The sequence below is a fragment of the Tursiops truncatus genome, chromosome 5 (assembly GCF_011762595.2).
Source record: "Tursiops truncatus isolate mTurTru1 chromosome 5, mTurTru1.mat.Y, whole genome shotgun sequence".
NCBI classification, from domain to species: domain Eukaryota; kingdom Metazoa; phylum Chordata; class Mammalia; order Artiodactyla; family Delphinidae; genus Tursiops; species Tursiops truncatus.
Window position 1 is genome coordinate 4616198 of NC_047038.1, and position 19504 is coordinate 4635701.

The 19504-nt window shown below is 41.1% G+C and overlaps 1 protein-coding gene across 3 annotated transcripts in view; it reads left to right on the plus strand.

Annotated features, from left to right (window-relative positions):
- Positions 1-4637, plus strand: part of LOC117312368 (uncharacterized) — a 30038-nt gene extending 25401 nt beyond the window's left edge. Inside the window, exons 3-5 of one of the 3 annotated variants that reach the window (XR_012331854.1) lie at positions 2313-2397; positions 2981-3528; positions 3614-4636. The gene's annotated coding sequence lies outside the window, so the exon portion shown is untranslated. Of the gene's footprint in view, positions 1-2312; positions 2398-2980 lie in introns of all 3 variants that reach the window. The other 2 variants (XR_012331853.1, XR_012331856.1) reach the window with 2 other exon arrangements.
- The last annotated feature ends 14867 nt before the right edge of the window (positions 4638-19504 follow it).

Below are 19504 nucleotides of genomic sequence, written 5' to 3' on the forward strand. Positions count from 1 at the left end.
CTCTTCTGGCTCTGTCCTCTGCCCTGTGTCCTCTGGAACTCCTGCCTATTCAAAACAAACTCACCTATAGTCTCATCCTTATAACAAAATACTCCTCCCACCTCCTGGCCTTAAGCAGAAACCTGGTTTCCCTTTAGGAAACGACTCTTTCTACTACCATCTGGGGTGGAGATTGTTAATCTGTCTCGCCCTCATGGAGAAGCCTCTCCTTTCAGAATTATAGTTTTCAACCATCTACCTCTCTCCTCCTGCTGTTTACTGCCATCTACTAACTTCCTAGTTATCCTTTTCTCTAGTTTATGGTCTTTATCTCCACGTGAGTCCCACCGTCATCTGGGATCATTCGCTTGTCCATTTGGACAGCCCTATCTTCTGTGTCCTTGAACCCTCTCAATCTGATGACCTTTAACACACTACACTTGATCTACTCCGTGACTGCACTTAGGTTTGTCGCCAGGAACGGCTCTACCTCCTAAATCCTGGATTTCAGTATCTTCCATTCCTTTAGCACATTAATTTTCTTACAAAGTCCCGTCCTGCCACTTCATTTCTTAATCAGCCTAGATGCGTGGCTCAGCTTTTCATGGTCCAGCTTTTCACAAACGTCCTCACTACCTTGTACCCTTGCTTACCTGGCTCAGATGCAGCCTGGGAACACTATAAGCATTTACTTTTCATCCCTATACCCAGGCTTCTGAGTGCTTGTCTGGGCTAGAACTCTTTTGGTTGGTTGTGATGAAAATCAATGCAAGATAGTTTAGAGAAAAGGAGAGTTTAATGGAGCTACCAGAGGAGCTCATGTGTCAAGAGTACAGCTGGGGCTCCAAGACAGCTGGAACTAGAGACGCCTGCTGCTGGGACTCACTCTGTCTTTTCTGCTTCTCTCAATGTACTGGTTTTCTCCACACGACAAGAAATAGTCTCAAGCGTCCTATCCTATGGTTCCTGGAAAGTTACTGTTTCCTCTTATTATAGTTCAGAAAATCCCAAGGGAGGGCTCTGACCTAGCTTAGATCAGGTGTTCACTCACGGACCAATCACTTATAACTAGACAAGGCACTTGAGTCAGTAGCCTCCATTAGAACTAGATGACAGAATCAAGGAAGGAACAGTTTTCCCACGAGGAGAGAGTAGCAGACACGCAGAATAATCGATGGCTGCCTCGGAACTCCTAGAGATCGATGAATTGATGCCACTGTAAACTTATAACAGCAACTTTAGAAGGACTCTCAGAACTGTCCAGAAAGTCTACTTGTCCTTAAGGACTTTGTTGAGTCTCCCTCTGCTCTTACGGTTCCTCAAAATAGAACTCTGAGTGCTTCCGTAATCCTACTGGATGAATCTTTCAGAGCCCTGTCATGCACTACATCTGGCCCTTGAGGTTTTAACTCACTTATCAAATTTGACCATTTCTAAGCAATGGCTATTGCATAACAGAAGAATTAGGCTTGTCTAAAAGGATTTCAAAACAATAGTAAAAGTGCTTATTTTGAAAAGATCCTATGACCATGTATTGCTTGAAAATTTTCACTGGACCTAACCAATGGCCTCTGAATTTCTCTCACAACTACGACATTCAAAACGAAAAAAACAAGTGATACCTCTACCTTGCAGAATACAGAAACACCATGTATGCTGCTGATACTACTACTTAGCAAGCGCTGGGTTTCCTCTAGGTTATATAATCCACAGCTCATGGCAAACAGTAACTGCAAGTAGGAATGGGGTCTTATCAATTAAATGCCTGGTTTAGAGCAGTACCTACACTATTGATTTAATCTCGGTCCATGGTATACTTGGTTTTTTGGCAAATGCTAAAAAGCATTAGCTTTTTCTTTCATAATTTACCTAATTTCTTACCTCCCATGAACTGTTAGAGTTCACAGGTGCTAAGCTCTAGCAGTAAGGTTCCTATAGCCCCAAGTGCAAGTTGAAGTGACAAGTAATCTCTTTTGAGCACCTTCTGGTTTCTTCGTCTGGCTCACTGAGCCATCTTTTAACCTATGACTGGTTTAAAGTGGATTGGTCATCCTGTATGATGACCTTTCTCATGGGAAGTTAATACATTTAAGTTGGCAGTCTAATTTATTCAGCGGTTTACGTAAACTGATCCCTCAGAGCTTTATTACCAGTGGATAAACTTTTAAAACAGAGTTCCTAAACCTGTGTTTAGCTGCCAATCAGGCCCAACCCTGCTGTCAACCATTATATGCCACTACTTAAGCAATCCACTAGCTGGTCATATGCAAACTCATAACCACTACAGGTCATATGGGAATAAATTTATTTATTTTTTGGTCTGTCTTTTGCAGGTTGATTTTGATGGTGAAAATCGTCCAACTTTTGCTAATCAAGTTAGGGGCGTATATAATGTCTTCACAATTATTGCATTTCCAGGTGAGATAAAATTCATCCACTTAGTAAACACTGAGTGAGCATTTCCTTTGTGCACGGCTTTATGGCTGGGGTAGTGAGGGACATAACAAAGTAAAATCCATGGTCCCAGGTCCCAATCCAGTTTGGGGGAAACTGGAAAACAGTTTGGAAACATTGTTATTTATTTTATAAATAAAAATGTCAAATAATCAAGAACGAAATAAGTTTGAGCCGACACAAATATCAGATGTTCTGATATGAGCAGAAAGGACAGTAAAGCTGAATTTCCAGGAGGGGAGCATCACTGTGGGTTAAAATGGCCAGGGATGCATCACAGAGAAAGTGGGAGATGTGCTGTGCTTGGAAAGGAATAGGAATTGCACGGCAAAGCGAATTCCATGCCAGAAGAATGGAACAAGGAAAAGCTTCAGTTTTAAAGCTTGGTGTGTGAGTCAGTTTGGCTGGGAGTTTTGACCAGGGCAGTTGTGGAAAATCAGATTGCAAAGGTAAGAGGAAGCTAGCCTATGCCTGCTGTCAATAACAGATGTGGTGTGCAACTATAAAGAATCATCTTATGTTGGATGAATTTCTTTCTTCATCTTAGATGTCCCTGCCGTATCAAAAGTGCCCATTCTAATGCTTAGACCACAAGCCTGGAACATGGTGGAATACAGTATCATGGCAATGATTCACTATTTGTAATGCTGGTGAGGAATGTTGTATAACGCTCACACGGCTCCGAATGTATTGAAGTGTTCAATGGATGCTCCCTTTGGAATCTCAGCAGCATTCTCAAGCAGGATAATAACGGAACTACTTATGACTTTCCAGCTTATTGGTAGATATATTCACTCACGCAACCACTTATTGAGTACCAACTAGGTACCAGGCATTTAGTCTACACTTTGAGGGATTTAAAGATGAATAAACAGGATTTCTGCCCCTAAAGAGCTTGTAATAGTATAAAAATAAGATAGACACTCAAAAAACTTTAAGTTAATACTACATATAAAGATGAATAAAAGAAAGATGGAATGTGCTATGAAAGATCAGAGAAGGAAGAAATTCAACCCTGCTGAGAAAAACCTTAAAGAATGGGCAGAATTTGCTCAGTCGGTAATGGAGGAAAGAACATTTCAGCAAGAGTGAGAGGTATGAAGAAAGACTTGGCATGGGAAAGCATTAGGCATGTTTGCAGAACCGTGAATAACCTAGCTGTTAACTTGTTTGTTCACAGGTTAATGGACAGCAGATTTCCAGTTTTTTAATTATGATGGGCTGACACCTGGGAAAGACACTGTACAGCAACACAAGTGGCCCTTTCTTTTTTCTTTCAAAGGTAATATTTTCAGTAAGCCGCCAGTGTGGTCCTCTTGACCACACAAAAAGCTAACCCTGAGATTTTCATGAGCAACAATGAAAGAGCACAAAAGGCACAATATTAATGTAGATTCATGTCAGACTCTTTTTAGTCAGAAAGGTTCATTTAAATGTTTAAAAAAATAAAAGTCCCAAGGCTTCATGATCATTTCCTCTTCTAACAGGAGAAAGCTCAAAGTTGTTTTCTCCAGAGCATCGCTAGGGGGATATTACTCAACACTAAAAGGGAATTAACCACCGATACATGCAACAACACAGATGGTTCACAAAACAGTTATGCTGAGTGAAAGAACCAGATTAAAAAAGTAAATACTGTATGATGATCTCTTTTGTATAAAAGTCTAGAAAATGCAAACTAAGTTATAGATAAAGAAAGCCGAGGCTGGGGGCTGAGAAGGGTAGCAGGGAAGGATGACAGAAGGGCCTGAGAAAACCTTCTGGGGTAATGGATGTATGTTTATTACTTTGTGGTGATGATTTCATGGGTGTGTGCATATGTCAGTTGTACATTTTAAATATGAGTATTGGTGGCGCAGTGGTTGAGGGTCCGCCTGCCGATGCAGGGGACACGGGTGCGTGCCCCGGTCCGGGAAGATCCCACATGCCGTGGAGCGGCTGGGCCCGGGAGCCATGGCCGCTGAGCCTGCGCGTCCGGAGCCTGTGCTCCGCGACGGGAGAGGCCACAGCAGTGAGAGGCCCGCGTACCGAAAAAAAAAAAAAAAAAAAAAAAAAAATGAGTTTACTGTTTACTGTATGTAAACTATACCTCAATAAAACTGTTTTTAAAAGACACACTTCCATTTGAGGACCACCAACTTCATCTTTATACCATTTTATGTCAAATCTGAGTAAAAGATTAGTGTAACATTTTAATGAGATCTGTGTGTGTGTGTCTTAATTTCTGAACCAGATAAGATAATCATGATGAAAAAGACAAAAGCACTTGTATGATTAGGTATAAACTATCATAGTTAAATGATGAAGTAAGATGGTCTCTACGATATTTTATTTCTATAGACTGAAATTGCTCAACTTTAATAGGGAATAAATACTAAGGAATATTTAAATTCAGGATATAAGTAGATAATGGAATAAACAGTCCTGTTACTACCTCATGCAATAATGTAAAAACAGACCATTCATTGACAGAGAAAATTTAACTTTAATCAACTTCTCCACTTAGAGGTAGGAACAACATTGCCATCTAGTTGTTGGATACTGAGTATATTGTTGACATACTCTTGACAGTGTTCAATTTCTCTTGTATGTAGCTACTCAAGGAACATACAGAAGGCCCCAACCAATTAAATCACCTTCCTAAGGGTGTGACTGTGACTGCCACAGTGTGGTTACACTGCCACCGTAAGTACAGGGCAGGTGGCCGTGTATTCTCTGACTCCTTCATGCTCGAGGCTCTTCTGTGTGATACACACACACACCCCAAGCAAAACAACCAACTTGATCCCTGCCCTGAGATTAGTCTAGTCAGGGACACCAACAACTAGGCGTTTCAATACGATGCAGTGGGCGCCAGGAGAGCAGAAGTACAGGCATAGCCTGTCCCACCTTGCTTCGCTCTATTGCTCTCTGCAGAAATTATGTTTACAAATTGAAGGCTTGTGGCAACCCTGCGTCGAGCGAGCTAGTCTGTCGGCACCATTTTCTCGACAGCATTTGCTCACTTCATGTCTGTGTCACATTTTGGCAATTCTCCCAATATTTCAAACTTTTTCATTATTATTATATTTGTTATGCTGACATGTGATCCGTGATCTTTGACGTTACTATTGCAAAAAGATTATGACTTGCTGAAGGCTCAGATAATGGTTAGCATATTTTAGCTATATTTTAAAATTAAGATATATATTGTTTTTTTAGACATAATGCTATTTATTGTACACTTAATAGACTTCAGTATAGTGTAAACATAACTATTACACGCACTGGGAAGCCAGAAAGTTTGTGTGACTTGCTTTACTGTGATACTTGCTTTACTGTGATACTTTATTGCGGTGGTCTGGAAGTGACCTGCAGTAGCTCGGAGGTGTGCCCGTACAGAAACTGTGTCAGCTCAGAAGAGCACCAGGGGGCAGTTGGGGGTTTAGGGGCCACAGGTGGGAAGAAGTTTATCTAAAATGAAAGCAATGAGTAAGAGAAGAAAAGTGATGAAATACTGAGGTTTAGAGAGGTCAGGAAGATGAGACTCTGCAGTGGCCTGTGAACTATTTTATTCTAGAAGCAACAGGAAGCTGTTGAAGGATTCTAAGCCAAGGAATTAGATTTGTAATTTAGAAATAATATTCTGGCTGCAGTATGGAGAACAGATTAGTTTAGGCAAGATGATGCTACTAACGAATGAAGAAAACTAATGATGAAAACAGACGTGCACACAGAATGGAAGGATGATGAGCAGAGAAAACTGAGACGCCTTCTCACTCGACCTCAAGCTGGCAGAACTCACTGCTGCTCCCTCGGGCTCCCACTCTTTCTCACCTCTGCATCTATCAAGGCACCCCTCATTTGTCACTGAACATATTTATCTTTGTTTCTCCTTCTACTAAGCTGTAAGGATCTTTCAGGCAAGAATCACGTCATATTCATCACTGAATTCCCAGAACCTAGCACAGAGCCTGGCAGATAGTCCTCAATAAGACTTTGATATGAGTCCATGCTTTTTCCACTCTATCATACTCCCTCCAAAAGACTGGTGAATGAAATCTTTCTCAAAAGCAGGAAAAAAGGGATTACATCTCATGTAAAGCACAGATAATGACCCTTATACTAAAGAGGGTGCAGTCCATAGAGAAAGTCCTTGGGTTCTGTCCTCTGGGATGTCTGCTGCATGCCTACCAGAGCGTGGCAAATCCACGGCTGCTTGTTTTAAACCATAAGGAAGTCCAGCAGAGACCAGGCCAAATACTACCACGCGCAGCCTTCTGCACAGTAGCCCCCGCAAGGATCCAGCAATAACCACCCCACCATGGATCTAGACACACTCCTACAGAGACAAGGCTCAACACTGCTGGGACCCTCGGTTAACCAGGGTCAAAGCAACTAGACAGAAAGCTGAGAAACTATAGTTCCATCCAAGTAGTTGTCATTCCTGGTCCCTGCTCAGAAGGCAGACTCCTCAGCCATCCATCAGCTTCCTCTCACTTCTTGTCTCCAGCTCCAAACTGCTGTGTACCTGACAGCACACCCTCTTGACCCCTCATCTCTACTTTTCCCACAAAAATCCTCCCTTAGCCCCTTCCAGTGTGGGCCTTGGCCACCTATTCCACTATAAACAAACTCACCGATACATGTACAGCTTTTCTGATGAATGTCCTTGACTCCTTTCTCAAAGATACTACTTCCTTTGCAGTTTCCTCAAACTGCATGTACCACGAGGCTCAGAATAGGTATTACCCTTTTTTGTCCTGTAGCCTCGTCTAAAGCACTTCACTCTCCTGTAAAAACTTTCATTCCTTTGAGGTTTATTCCATCCGATTTTGTCACCCTTTACCTTGCTTTGTCCCTAACAGCCATTTATCTCCAGATCATTCTCCACAGTAACATTATACCTGGAGCATTTTATTCCTTTAAACCCCAATTCATTTCATCACTTCCTAGGCGATTTCAATATTCGTGTGGATGGTCTGTTAAACACCCAAGCCTCGCAGTTCCAGGGCCACTGCCACACTCTCTGCTTTATTATGGAGTAGTTCTGAGCGATTTCAATACCCTTATCCTTCCATCCACAGACAGCATCCTCAGTATGCCTGATGCCACAATCGCATCAAGACCTTCATTCCTAAAAAAAAAAAAAAAAAAAAAAAAAAAAAGACCTTCATTCCTGTGATGCTGCCTTTTCTTCCAGTTTATTCTTGGTCCCATGTCTTTCCATATCTGGCCTGGATCTCTTAATTGGTCATATGGCCTCTTCTCTCACCCGTGCTTTCAATCCCCCTCCATGTTTTTCCTTCCCTGGTGTCTCTCTTCCAACACACATGTCTAGAACAGTGTCATATTCTGCCAGGCACCAACGCCTCAACCTCCTTCCCTTCATCCTCGTCTTTCTCCTTCATCCGTCGTCATCCAGCTCACGATTCTGGGTCAGTCCTGTCATATGCCTGGTTCTATAAGCCATTCAGCTGAGGTACTAGAAGCAATCATAAAAACCACTACGCTTTCATGATTTCCAAACTCAATTCAGTGGTTAACACTGTTCATTAATGCTTTTTTCTTTAGTCGGCTGAATATTCCAAACTCCCTCCATTCTCTCTTCAAATCCCTCCCAAACCAACCTTTTACCCCTCCTCCTTCACAAACAGCATACTTTCCACTTCACAAAAAATATTGAGACCATCTAGTACAAACCTCTTCTCTCACAGCTATAAATTTGCTTACACCATTCTCTCACTTCCTTTTTGTTTCCAAGAAAGGGTGTCTTTTTCAAGGCCTACGTCCTTTGGGACCTAACTCCATCAATTTTCTCCCTCCTCTACAAGTTCCTTTCCTTCTAATTATAATCATGCTCAAATCTCTCAACTATCATGACCCTTCTTTTTACCCCTTTATCTTCTTGTTGTTTCTGCCCTCCGTCTTCCCTTTCTATCTCATTCAAAGGTTTCTGACAGAGCGGCCTCTCCTGAAGCCTGTATGTCCTCACCTCCACGCACTGCTCACCTCAGTTCCCTGGCTTCAATTCCCACTTAGCAGAATCCAGTTCTGCTAAGTTTATGAAGGACTTCCTAACTGCAAGATCTAATAAAAACTAGTATTTGTGAGTTTATGATAGTTTTCACTAATGGTAATGTTTTCCCCCCACTGCACTCAGGAAGAGTCACTCTTTGGCCTGAAGTATAATATTGTAGTTGGGGTGAAAGGTAAGGTACAGAATAGACCCTGTTATCTTGGGTTTTAATTATAATACTTTAGCAAGACAGCCTGGCAATCTCTAATAATCAATACGTCTATAACATACAGCTCTTGGCCACATTACCACGGGCATCTTAGCCACTGGAGTGGTCTCTTTTGCAAAACACTGCATTTCACTTAAGGGATAAAGGATGGTAGTTTCCAATTCACAGAACTGGTAAATGATCTTATGACACTTACCTTCACCATCTTAAAAATCCACTTCCCCATTGTAAAAGGAAATCCAAACACCAGCATAACAGAAGGTTATAGGGAAAAAAAGATAAGTTTGAAACATAAAGCAGTGTTATATATATCAAAAAGGGTAAACAAATACTGTGTAAAAATGCATAGTTTAGAAAATACTCATTTTTTAAAAATTTCAACAATTCTTTCTTCTAAGGCAGTTCTAAACAGCACAAGGCATTTAACTTCAGTAATAGCTCTTTAAGCAAATGTATGTGGTCCAGGAACATAGCATAGTTTAGTTTGTCTTGAAACGAAAACCTGGGTTCAAGTTCCTGCTCTAACATCTAGTTTTGTGAACTTGAACTTCCAGCTGATAAGGCAAGAAGGAACACAGGGAAAGATGTACACGGGTCCTTTGACCCAGCTCTCCACTACTAGCTGGGCACCTTTTAGCAAGTCATGTAACATACCTCCATCTGTAAAGGAAGGATAATAGTACCTACATATAAACACTTTGGAAATTACAAAGGGCAATAACGTTTTAGATATTATTTGAGCCTCCTTTCTTCCTGAAAAATTATGTTACACATCATGGTAACCCTTCCTCCTACTTTTCTCATCACTCTTGATAAATCAGTAAAAGTACCCTTAACCTTCTGGGAGAGTATAGAAACCAAAGAAGCATTTGTTTCAATTGTTGACTTTCCCCCTACTTTCTGAGTGAGTTATAGTATTATCTTAGTATTAGTCTATTTTTGTCCACCCACTTTTTCAATGGGGAATAAAAAAATTGTTGTTGTTGTTTTTTAACTTTGTACAAAGTATCCCACATAGACCCCAAATCAACAAAAACACCTACTGTTAACATTTTGCCATGTTTATCTCAAACATGTTTTTTAAGAAATAAAAACTAGATCCCCTATGTGGCTCTCCCTCCTTTCAAGAGAACCACTGTCCAGAATTCAGGACAGTGGTTCTGGACAGTTTATAATTCCCAAACCTATTTTTAAACTTTTACTTTATGTGAATACATCCATAAATGATACTTAGTCTTATCTCACTTAAAAAATTTACATATAAGAAACATAATACAATGCCATTTAACTTTTTTGATCATTACTGTTTTAGAGAGCAATCCTTGATTCACCTAATGCTAGCTTATTTGTATTAACTGTACAGCATTTCATTAAATGAATGTAGTCAAATTTGTTTATGTTACATTTTATTTCCAAATTTCATTATTATAAACAATACTGTGATGAACATTCTTGCACGTCTCTCTGGCAAATGCGTGGGAATGTTTATAGGGCATATGTGTGTGTGTGTGTGTGTATATATATACATATATATACACACACACACACATACACACAGACACACATATATGTATATACACACAGGTATATATAGATATATATAGATATCCTAGAGGAACTGCTGGTTTACACACGTTTTGTTTTTGTTTTTGTGGTACCCGGGCCTCTCACTGTTGTGGCCTCTCCCGTTGCGGAGCACAGGCCCCGGATGCGCAGGCTCAGCGGCCATGGCTCACGGGCCCAGCCGCTCCGCGGCATGTGGGATCTTCCCGGACTGGGGCACAAACCCATGTCCCCTGCATTGGCAGGCGGACTCTCAACCACTGCGCCACCAGGAAAGCCCCACACGTTTGATTTTAGTAAATGAATATTGCCAATTGCCCTCATAATGATTATACCAATTTATACTCCCAAAGACAGTACACCTGAGAGTTCCTGTGCTGTTTTTCAACATCTCTGCCAGCACTGACATTCAGACTTCTAAAATGTTACCGACTAGATGGATGTGAATGATCACATCTTGATTTTGAACCTTTGGACCCCAATCCTTAAAAAATTTTGACTCTTCAGCACTATTATCTTCTACATCTCCTAGCTTTCTGACGACTACTTCTTGGTCTCTTTGGCTAGCTTCTCTTTCTCAACCCCCTTTTCTCTCAGTATTTGTAAGTCATCTTTTTTTTTTTTTTAAACATCTTTATTGGAGTACAACTGCTTTACAATGGTGTGTTAGTTTCTGCTTTATAACAAAGTGAATCAGTTATGCATATACATATGTCCCCATATCTCTTCCCTCTTGCATCTCCCTCCCTCCCACTCTCCCTGTTCCACCCCTCTAGGTGGTCACAAAGCACCGAGCTGATCTCCCTGTGCTATGCGGCTGCTTCCCACTAGTTATCTATTTTACATTTGGTAGTGTATATATGTCCATCCCACTCTCTCACTTTGTCCCAGCTTACCCTTCCCCCTCCCCGTATCCTCAAGTCCATTCTCTAGTAGGTCTGCATCTTTATTCCTGTCTTGCCCCTAGGTTCTTCTGACCACTTTTTTTTTTTTAGATTCCATATATATGTGTTAGCATATGGTATTTGTTTTTCTCTTTCTGACTTACTTCACTCTGTATGACAGTCGCTTGGTCCATCCACCTCACTATAAATAACTCAATTGCGTTTCTTTTTATGGCTGAGTAATATTCCATTGTATATATGTGCCACATCTTCTTTATCCATTCATCTGTCGATGGACACTTAGGTTGCTTCCATGTCCTGGTTATTGTAAATAAAGTTGCAATGAGCATTGCGGTACATGACTCTCTTTGAATTATGGTTTTCTCAGGGTATATGCCTGGTAGTGGGATTGCTGGGTCGTATGGTTGTTCTATTGTTAGTTTTTTAAGGAACCTCCATACTGTTCTCCATAGTGGCTGTACCAATTTACATTCCCACTAACAGTGCAAGAGGGTTCCCTTTTCTCCACACCCTCTCCAGCATTTACTGTTTGTAGATATTTTTGATGATGGCCATTCTGACTGCTGTGAGGTGATACCTCACTGTTGTTTTGATTTGCATTTCTCTAATGATTACTGATGTTGAGCACACTTTCATGTGTTTGTTGGCAATATGTGTATCTCCTTTGGAGAACTGTCTATTGAGGTCTTCTGCCCATTTTTGGATTGGGCTGTTTTTGTGATCTTGAGATGCATGAGCTGCTTGTAAATTTTGGAGGTTAATCCTTTGTAAGTTGCTTCATTTGCAACTATGTTCTCCCATTCTGAGGGTTGTCTTTTCATCTTGTTTATGGTTTCCTTTGCTGTGCAAAAGCTTTTAAGTTTCATTAGGTCCCATTTGTTTATTTTTTATTTCCATTTCTCTAGGAGGTGGGTCAAAAAGAATCTTGCTGTGATTTATGTCAGAGTGTTTTGCCTATGTTTTCCTCTAAGAGTTTTATAGTGTCTGGTCTTACATTTAGCTCTTTAATCCATTTGGAGTTTATTTTTGTGTATGGTGTTAGGGAGTGTTCTAATTTTATTCTTCTACATGTAGCTGTCCAGTTTTCCCAGCACCATTTACTGAAGAGGCTGTCTTTTCTCCATTGTATATTCTTGCCTCCTTTATCAAAAATAAGGTGACCATATGTGCGTGGGTTTATCTCTGGGCTTTCTATCCTGCTCCACCGATCTATTTTTCTGTTTTTGTGCCAGTACCACACTGTCTTGATTACTGTAGCTTTGTAGTATAGTCTGAAGTCCAGTAGCCTGATTCCTCCAGCTCCGTTTTTCTTTCTCAAGATTGCTTTGGCTATTCGGGGTCTTTTGTGTTTCCATACAAACTGTGAAATTTTTTGTTCTAGTTCTGTGAAAAATGCCATTGGTAGTTTGATAGGGATAGCACTGAATCTGTAGATTGCTTTGGCTAGTACAGTCATTTTCACAATGTTGATTCTTCCAATCCAAGAACATGGTATCTCTCTCCATCTGTCTGTATGATCTTTAATTTCTTTCATCAGTGTCATAGTTTTCTGCATACAGGTCTTTTGTCTCCTCAGGTAGGTTTATTCCTACTTTTTTTTGTTTGTTTGTTTAACATCTTTATTGAAGAATAATTGCTTTACAATGGTGTGTTAGTTTCTGCTTTATAACAAAGTGAATCAGCTATACATACACATATATCCCCATATCTCCTCCCTCTTGCATCTCCCTCCCATCCTCCCTATCCCACCTCTCTAGGTGGTCACAAAGCACCGAGCTGATCTCCCTGTGCTATGTGACTGCTTCCCACTAGCTATCTATTTTACATTTGGTAGTGTACATATAAGTCCATGACACCCTCTCACTTCGTCCCAGCATACCCTTCCCCCTCCCCATGTCCTCAAGTCCATTCTCTAGTAGGTCTGTGTCTATTCCTGTCCTGCCCCTAGGTTCTTCAGAACCATTTTTTATTTTTAGATTCCATATATATGTGTTAGCATATGGTATTTGTTTTTCTCTTTCTGACTTACCTCACTCTGTCACAGCTCACTCTTTTAAGTCACCTCCCTTCTGAGTTTCAGACCTATATACCTAGCTGCCTATTACACATCTTATGGGAAACATGCCTAAAATTCATGTCTGAAAAGACCTCCTTTCCCCTCAATTTCTTCTTCCTAATACTTGACTGTGTTTAATGATACTGTTAAAGACAATGTTGCATGCCAAAACCCTGGGCATCACTGCTAGCTTTTACTTCTCCATGCACCGCTCTCTTCCCTCCAACATAGCCAGCTGATTGAGGTCCTACCTCTTCACATCTCTTGTATCCTTGACTCTCTTCATAATGAGCTGTTGTTGCCCTTACTGCTTCTTACCAGACGTTATATTGATCAGAAGCAAGCACTTTGTTAGACATACCTGGGCTTGAACGAGGATTTTTAATCACTTACAAGCTATGTGACCACAGGAAAATTATGATCCTCAAGTCTTCTGTTAAGTGGGAACGACACCCACCTCATCATGGTTTTTTTCAAGGATTAAATGACCTAATGGGTACAAAATGCTTACTACACTGCCTGGCATATAGTAAGAACTCAGTGAGTTCTTACAGCTACTATTCACTAGCTCAGCTTGAGTCTTCTGATGAGCTGTTGTGCCTCCAATATTGCTCCCCATTCCCACCATCACAGTGCTAGCAGAATTCTCTCAAATACTTACCATCCTTCCCTAATTCTTCAATAACTGACCTTTGCTTACACAAAGCCAAATCCAGTCTTTTAGTAAGTCATCTAAGTCTCTCTTTAATCTCAGCCCCAGGCTCATTCCCCAGATTCTGTCAGGATATTTTACATACAGTTCCTGAATACATTATCTTGTTTCATGTATCTGTACCTTTAGGCACATTCTATCTTTTGTCTGTATAGGAAATTCATCTTTATCTTTCCAAACTCAAGGAACATCCTCTGTTAAGCTTTTCCTAGTCCATACAAACAGAAATCAGTACTGACTCTGAGGGATTTATATATTGCTGCTGCAATCATTTCTTGATTTGCTTGTCTCCTTCACTAGCCTAAGAAATCTCTGAGAGCAAAGACTATGTCATATAGTCATATATGTCATATATCCCCAGTATGAAGCATAGTTCCTGGAGCTGGTAGGCATTCACTAACTACTGAATGGATGGAAGGAAGGACACTGGGACTGGCCTTATTTCATATCTTCTAAATAATTTTAAACAGCAGCATCAAGAAATCTGCCAAGTTCACTAAAGTTTTCATGAATGTCAAAATGATGGAGGTCATTTTCTCTACTGTGTGAAAAGGCAGAATATGTAAAGTGCTAGTACATGTAAAGTAAAACACCAGTGGGGGAAAAAAAAGCAAAACTTGAGCTGTTAGTATCTAGGAAAAGATTATAAACTATTTCCTGAGTGTGCTGGCCCAATGTACTACAAGAGACAAAGATATTCAAGTAGAACACTGACAAGTAAACAACAGTGTTTTGCAATATTTATTGTTTTACTAATATTTATAATGAATGCTTACTATGTGTCAGGCTTTGTGGTAATCACTTTAGATACAGTATGTTACTTAATCCTTCCAACAACTATATGAAGTAGAAATTCTTAGTATCTTGCCTAAGGTACCTGAGCCAGGATTTAAACTTAGTTCTGTCTGGGAGTTCCCTGGTGGCGCAGTGGTCAAGAATCCGCCTGCCAATGCAGGAGACACGGGTTCCAGCCCTGGTCTGGGAAGATCCCACATGCCGCGGGGCAACTAAACCTGTGCGCCACAATTACTGAGCCTGTGCTCTAGAGCCCGCGAGCCACAACTACTGAGCCCACCTGCCTAGAGCCCATGCTCCGCAACAAGAGAAGCCACCGTGATGAGAAGCCTGCGTACCGCAACGAAGAGTAGCCCCCGCTCGCTGCAACTAGAGACACCCCACGCACAGCAACGAAGACCCAACGCAGCCAAATATAAATTAATTAATTAATCAAAAAAAAAACCCCACTTAGTTCTTTCTGATCTAAAAGCTTGTTTTAACTATATTATACTATTGTTGGACCAAGCCACAAGGTGTTTATGCCAGAAATTTGACATTTAGTCACAAGGATCAGAGAAAAGTAACTAAACTATAAAGTAAGGCTTCCATGTGAAGAGATTAAAACAATTTGACCTCCCAGTTTGCAAAGGTGAAGGAAAATCATCCATGTCTATAAACTCAAAAATGGCAATGAACAGTATCAACCAGTTTCATTTATCAAAATCTTTAACCTGGGCTTCCCTGGTGGTGCAGAGGTTGAGAGTCTGCCTGCCGATGCAGGGCACACGGGTTCGTGTCCTGGTCCGGGAAGATCCCACATGCCGCGTAGCGGCTGGGCCCGTGAGCCATGGCTGCTGAGCCTGCGCGTCCGGAGCCTGTGCTCCGCAACGGGAGAGCCCACAACAGTGAGAGGCCCACGCACCGAAAAAAAAAAAAAAAAAAAAAAAAAAAATCTTTAACCAGTCAAGAACAAACTAGATAGACTTGAGGGTTGGTCTATAAAACAATTCCTATTTTGTTAAAGAAAAATACTAGACTGGATAAATTTGGGAGATCTATCCAAAATGTCATCTCATAAACTAAGTTGTAATTTGATACATAATTCTGTAGCACGTAAATCTCCTTTCCAGGTTCTATACCAGCAAGCCACATTTTGGTTTGAATTCCGTCTGTCCTGGAATCAGGGTTCCTTTCACATCTGAGATTTGTAATAGCAATTCACTCATTTATAGAAAATGCAGTCCTTTAGGGAGAAAAACCCCATATGTATTTGATTTGAGATTAGGTATGTATATTAGGAGTATATGAATTTTCAGGGAGTATATGAATTTTCAGGGATTAATACCTACCACCTATCCTTATTTAAAAGCCTGCGGGGGCTTCCCTGGTGGCGCAGTGGTTAAGAATCCGCCTGCCAATGCAGGGGACACGGGTTCGAGCCCTGCTCTGGGAAGATCCCACATGCCACGGAGCAACTAAGCCCGTGTGCCACAACTACTGAGCCTGTGCTCTAGAGTCCGCGAGCCACAACTACTGAGCCCACATGCCACAACTACTGAAGCCCGCGTGCCTAGAGCCCGTGCTCCGCAACAAGAGAAGCCACCGCAATGAGAAGCATGCACACCCGAACGAGTAACCCCTGGTCGCCACAACTAGAGAAAGCCCGCACGCAGCAATGAAGACCCAATGCAGCCAAAAATAAATGATAATAAATAAAATTAAAAAAAAAAAAAAAAAGCCTGCAGGCTCCGTGCTTTGCTTTGGTGCTCATGCATTCAAAACCTCAAGCATCTATGGCAATTACTGCTTCAGTGGAGCCAAGTTACCATGACATCTAACAAAACTATGTAGAGGTGACTTTTTTCTTTGAATACAAGCATCTCATGTAGTAGAGCAGCAGCATGAGGGATCTTTGTTCCCCAAGCAGGGATCGAACCTGTGTCCCCTGCGTTGGGAGCGTGGAGTCTTAACCACTGCACTGCCAGGGAAGTCCCAGCAGCATGATTTAAGCAGGGAAAAAGCATGGACTTTGAAAATAACCTGACAGACCTCTTCACAGAAAGTTCAACTACAAATTCTTCCCTTTAATGTAAGACAGGGGAAAGTTAATCTTTTCGCACTTACATAGTTGCTTGCCCTTTGAGCTTTTTGAGGAAAAAACCAAATACTATAAAATATTTTAAACTTCTTCCTCAAAATAGACAGTATCCCTTAGAATCACTGGGGTAGTCTTGAAAAAAAGAGGTAAGGCAAGAAGAAAGGGAGAGAGGAAGAGAAGCAGGATGGGAGGAAGGGAGAAAGGAAGGGAAGGAAAAGACAAGACCAATATCCAGGCCTGGCTCCAGATAATTTAAATCAGAACTTTGCAGGTGGGCCTGGGCAATGAGGTCTGTGGCTTTTAAATAGTCCTCCTGGGATTCTAATATACAACCAGGATTAAGTTTATGACTTAAAAAGATCCAACTGCCAGTCCTAAGTAGAGAAGATCAACTGTGGACCGCAGCTTTGGTTGTGATGCACACTGGCTATATATAGGTCAAGTGTCTAGAAATAACCCGTGCAGATCCCCACCTAGTGTCTCCGTACTTGTAACGATTAAAAGGCAAGATGCTAGGCTGCAGAAAATAAAGCCTTACAGGTAAGTGGTTTGTGTGTTACCAGTCCCCTTATACAGTTTGAAAGGTGAAAGAAAAACAACGACTGAGTGGCCATCTTCGCAGTTAACTTAATTCCACTGGACATGACTGTTACCTGGGTGGCTGGTTGCTAAAGACATGAAGGATGAGTAGATTCACTGGCCACTCAGGCCACAATGAACAGGCAGCTGCGAAAGCAGAGGATGGCGCTCCGGTCACCTGCTTCCTACAAGGCCAGTCACAACTGTTCCTCTGACAAACTATAGGAAAAAACCAAAAATTAGATGCGAGACATTCATTCAACATAAATAACGGATCTGTGGTATTTTGAGGAAATTCCTGAAGACCAACAGAGAGGGACAAGGGGAAGATAAATGGGAATACTCTACACCAATAGATAAAAAATCTATGAGCCTTTGCAGGTGACCTGAAAGTTAATAGTACTTTATTGCTATTTTCTACAATCTATAGGGCAATATTAATATTCACAGCAAATTTAACAAGGATTTGAATATCTACTATGTACTGTCCTAATCACTGTACCTTTATACTAAAATTACCCAGTGTAAATCCTTTAAGATTTCATACATCACATTAGAAATGGATTTTCATGAGTCTGAACCGAAGCATTAATCATTTAACTTCACATTGCAATTAGATATTTCTCTAAAATTAAAGCATCCTAGCAGGTCAATGAACAATGCTATGAGATATGGAATGTATCAGCCAACAGTAAGACTACTCGAAGTCAAATAGTTCGACAGATAAGTGGTTAGCTTAGTTATTCACTATTAATTAAGAAACACCAGAGTTTTAGAACACTTTAGAAAATCCAGTATCTAGACCAGTGGTGGTAAGGCATCAGGCACTAGACAATGGATTTGATAAACTTGCGGATCAAAGCAAACAAGTGGCAGGTTTATCAAAGCTCAGTACTAGGAAGCTATGGTAGGTTGGAAAGATAGCCATAGAATGGTATGGAGACAGGCTTTCTGGTTGTTAGACAATGCACAGGCAACTAAATAGAGAAGGCAAATTTAATTATTAGCTGAAAGCAAGCCATGGGATCCAGAATATATTCCAAAAATCTCTTCCCTCCTATGTTGTTTCTAAAATTTATACTTATTGAGGCCCAGATGAAGATTTAGCGACAGTAGACATCTTTATATCACAGATAGGAAATTTCCCATCATGTTTTCATCACCATCAATTTTTTTTTCAGTTAGGAAGAACGGTACCACTTGCATGAAATAATACAGACCCTCAAAATAGACACCAAAAAAAAATGCATATAAAAATGTAAGAACTAAATTACAGTCTTGTTAGATTGCCAAGTGTCAACTTTACTTTTGCTACAAGGAGCCTTGAAACAAAATCCGTATTCTGCCTTTGGCGCACAGAACCCTACAAGGAGCACTGAGGATTAAAATTCCAAGTTTATCTAGAGTTGACAGTTCAGTAAATTCTAATTTAAATAGTACCAATTTTTCTTTCTTCTGGCTATAATCCCAGGATGGCATCGCTTCAGAGGCCAACTGGATAGACCAAGAGGCTGGAACGCTTAGACCCTCCCTCCTACAACACACAGCCTCCCTTCCCTTCTGCCCATTTTTACGTCACCCTAAGAGGGGCGTGTCCTGATGGAGGCAGCCGTGCCAAACAGGCCGCGTGGGTAACCTAGAGTACGCGTGGGTAACCTAGAGTACGCAACAGGTAATCCTCTGGTTATCGGAGTGACAGCACTCTTCTGCAGAGCGTCCTGCACGCTACCAACATCCGCCTCACAGGATGCACACTGAAAGCCGCAAGCGCAGCTCGACAGAGAGTAATAACCTTTTCCAAAAATGCTTTACTGCCACAAGTTGTGAGGTTTCCAACCATCAAAATTGGAACAAAACTTAAGGTTTCAGCCCCGCCACTTCATGGGACTGTTTTTAATGTAGGTTTGGCAGTGGACCCAGCAAAGTTCAGATGACAGCAGAATGGTACCAGGAAACCTTGCCTGTAACCGCAAGAGGCGGAGCACGAGCTAGAAGAGGAAGACCACTTTCCATCTGAAGGATCCGTCTTCCTTTGAATCCTCTTAGTTAAGAGTAACGTCAAAATTTAAGGCTGGTAGTTACTAAGACAAGTATAGACGTATCTGGTAAGAAAATCCAACACTTCACTTTTAAACTTTTCCCAAACAGATGCTA